At 32.7% G+C, this 4,158-nt stretch overlaps 1 protein-coding gene across 2 annotated transcripts in view; it reads left to right on the forward strand.

The window, feature by feature from the left end:
* The window catches only part of LOC123500167, an 82,346-nt gene that overhangs the window by 63,191 nt on the left and 14,997 nt on the right, over positions 1-4,158 (forward strand). The window lies entirely within an intron of this gene.

The raw sequence follows: 4,158 nt of genomic DNA on the forward strand, positions 1-4,158 counted from the left end.
TATATTATAAGTAAAAGAATAACAATGAATTCTCATGAAACTGATCAATTATTTCCATATGAATGTTCCATTCATGTCATTACTTCAGTACTTGACAAATAATGACAAAACTTACTGGCCTAAAAATCTGTATAGCAAGCTAACATATTAAAGGAGTTATTTCATGAATGGCAGTGACTTACTTTCATATCATTCCTCTCAATACAGTCCTTGAAAAAAATTAATTAATATATATATATATATATATATATATATATATATATATATATATATATATATATATATATATATATATATATATATATATATGCCATCTTGTACAGTGTTTCACAAATTTAAGGCCATCATCTATCATTGTTATGAAATTCATAAAAGGAAGCTTCAGCAGCAAAATTAAATATAAACAGGATTACAATTTTGTGAAGCAACAAGTACCTTTAAATTCTTACCTGTAGGAGGGTTGCTCTCTCTCTCTCTCTCTCTCTCTCTCTCTCTCTCTCATATATATATATATATATATATATATATATATATATATATATATATATATATATATATATATATATATATATATATATATATATATATATATATATATAGGTAACACATTTTACGCGAGTTTGCTTAATGTGTCTTTTAAATTACATGAGGTCCAATATCCAAACAAAAGTTTTATTAATTTTTTTTCACTTATAAGCGATATTTCATTGAGAGGCTGCCAGATGTCTCACATGAGTTCCCACGTGCCACTCATACAATAACAGTCAGCATCCATTTGTTGTGCTACCTAACAGCAACACTCATGCCCCTCTGCTGTACAGTATTGTTACACCAGAAGGGTCTCGAGTCCTGGAGAAGATTTGACGGGAGTTGCATCACCTACAGGGAAGGGGGTGGATAGTCATGTCACAGCCTCCTCAGGTGAACAAAGCCTAGAAGGCCTTATCCTGTATGGTTTAATCTTCTATTGTGTATTGTAGTTTTATGGCTTTATGTGACCAAGATGATTAAGAAGATTCTGTAATAGAATGATCTAGATGTATCATATTGCATACAAGGATGACCAAGCCAATACATAGTTAGTCTCAACACAGTAGTAGCCAGTAACAGTGAAGTGAGAAGTAGGAAGAGGAACAGTGAAATATTGAAATAATGTGTGATAAGTGCAGGATGAGTGTTTGACTTGCTCTTGTATTCACTCAGACAAGGGATTACACTCCATAAGTTATGCTCAGCATATCCTCCACAGTTTGTCACCAGTCTCTCAGTGACATTACTGTAGTAAACAAACCAAAGTGAAGTATAAAGAACAATGTGTGCCCAGGGAAGCGTAACACGACAGTTTGCCAAGGCACGGTGAGGGAGTCAGAGTACAAACAAATATATCTCTTGTTTGATTTACATTATTTTTGCTTTATATGACCTCTTCAAGGACACAATACTCGCATAAATCAAGTTACACACACACACACACACACACACACATATATATATACAGTGGAGACTCAACACTCGAACGTCTAAACACTTGAACTTTTCAATACTCGAACACAAGTTGAATTTAATACTCAAAAAATACCTGATAGTCAAACATCCACACCTTCCTGGTGTCCCCCTTCCCCCCTATGCCAGTTGTGACTTGTGCTGCCACATTCATCAGAATTACATTTTCCTACATTCTATCTGTAGTTTTTCATTTATAAACTTACATTAACACCAATGACTTATTGATGGTGAAAATATCTGGTAATCAAACAGTCGCACATTTGGTTGTATACAAAGCTCTGTTATCTCCGTTCTCGCAGCCACCACTGTATCGTTCTGATACTGTATTATTGATAATACCAGTAATACAGGTATTACCATAAAACCAGTGCAGTTGTACCTTGGAGTACGAACGGTTTTGAGGACGAACAATTTGGATTACGAACAAAATTTTTTTTTTTTTTTTTTTTTTGCATTGAAGGACGAACTTTGCTTTGGAGTGCGAACAATAACAAACGCGGTCAACAAATTGCGCACAGCACTGCTCGATCAGCTGGCTGCATATTGGGGCACCACGCTGCCTTAGTGCCTCAGGAGTGTTGTTTGCAGTTGTTTGGTTGTTGTTTTGTAGTGCCACAGATAATATTAAGTTTTTAGTTATTAAGATCACTGCCTAGCGTAGCAGCACACATGGTCACGAGATATACAGACAGACGTATGGAAGATTCTAGAAGATCCGAGGGGAAGAGAGAGTATCCAGCTCATGAATTAAAAGCCTTAACCCTCATAGCCTGTCAGGCACGATCGTGGCTCTTACGTTAGAGCTCGTCAGGCATGATCATTGCGCTTTTCAGAAGCCGCGCTTCCACGGTCCAGATATATCTTATATTTGGACCGTGCGCGCTTCTTTATGCCGCACAGTTTGTTTATGCTTGAGGCTATCTGTCGTATATCGAGGCCTGTCATTGGCCCATTGTTTTCAAGATGGTGGACACTTAGCCAATCATGTATCAGCTTTTATAAGGATATGTTTGTGTAGGTGTGAGGGCACCAAGCGTGAGGATGATGAGAGCACTTATGTCAGTATGCTGTATTTTATCATCTTTTATGTATTTCTTGGTGAGATATAAGATATACATGTATTTCCATAGATAAGTAAGCAGTTCAGAAACATATTATGATGCATGACAATATTGGAATTGTTATTTTTATCTCGTTATTGGTTTAGATAAGAGTGCGTATTGCTGGCTTGATAGAGTCGTCTGAGGAGGATGTGTTGAGGCTTGTTTCTGACCGTGATGAAGTTGAATTTTCATATTACAATTTGCTTACTTCCCTGATTTAATTTCCATAATGAATGCAGTATATCAAAGAAAAACTTATTGGCTTGTATAAGAGTGTGCGGTGCTAGCATGATGTGACTACTCAAATGAGGATGTGGTGACGCTTGTTTCTGACCACGAGAAGTTGAATTTTCATTATATTACATTTTGCTTACTTTCCTGCTTTATTTTCCTATCTTCTATAGTTATAACATAATAGTAGTAGTAATATATATAGTAATAGTATGCAAAAAGTAAGAAATTAGGTGAAAAATACAATTTTTTTGGTCTTGGGAGGTGGTTTGGAACGAATTATAATTTCTTCCATAAGAATACATGTATTTTGATGTTTTGGAATAAGAACAAAATTTTGAACAGATTAAGCTTGTATTCCAAGGCACCACTGTATACCGGATGCCGGTGCAAATCCCTAGTCTTGCCACAGTCTTGAAATAAAGAACAATCTCCTGTGTTCTGTCGGTACTTTTTCATTTAGAAACTTACAATGACACCAAAGAGGCTTATTAATGGTGAAAATAAGGAATCTGGTGAGAGTGCAAGTGTTAGTGAGCCACAGCACTCCATTAGTGGATTCACAGGAATCACACCAGGAGAAAAGTCACAAAAGACGTTTTCATGGATAATGACTCATCCTTCGGCGATCTCCCTCCTCTTCTAAGTTATCCATCACCAGCCTTCACTTACAATATGTACAAATCAAAATTATATAAAAAAAAAAATTACATTGAAATTTCTATAAACTTAAGGTTTTGCTAAGATTGGAACGAATTATCTGATTTATAGGTATCAATAGTCAAACTTTTTAATACTCCAACAGCCATTTGGAATGAATTTTGAGCATTGAGTCTCCACTGTGTGTGTGTGTGTGTGTATATATATATATATATATATATATATATATATATATATATATATATATATATATATATATATATATATACACACACACACACACAGTGGAGACTCAATATCAAAAATCATTCAAATTTGGAATGAATTTTGAGTATTGAGTCTCCACTGTGTGTATGTATGTATGTATGTATATATATATATATATATATATATATATATATATATATATATATATATATATATATATATATATATATATATATATATATATATATATATATATATATATATATATATGTATATATATATATATATATATATGTATATATATATATATGTATGTATATATATATATATATGTATATATATATATATATATATATATATATATATATATATATATATATATATATATATATATATATATATATATATGTATATATATATATATATATATATATATATATATATATATATA

This window comes from Portunus trituberculatus, chromosome 50 (genome assembly GCF_017591435.1).
Source record: "Portunus trituberculatus isolate SZX2019 chromosome 50, ASM1759143v1, whole genome shotgun sequence".
Taxonomy (NCBI): Eukaryota; Metazoa; Arthropoda; class Malacostraca; order Decapoda; family Portunidae; genus Portunus; species Portunus trituberculatus.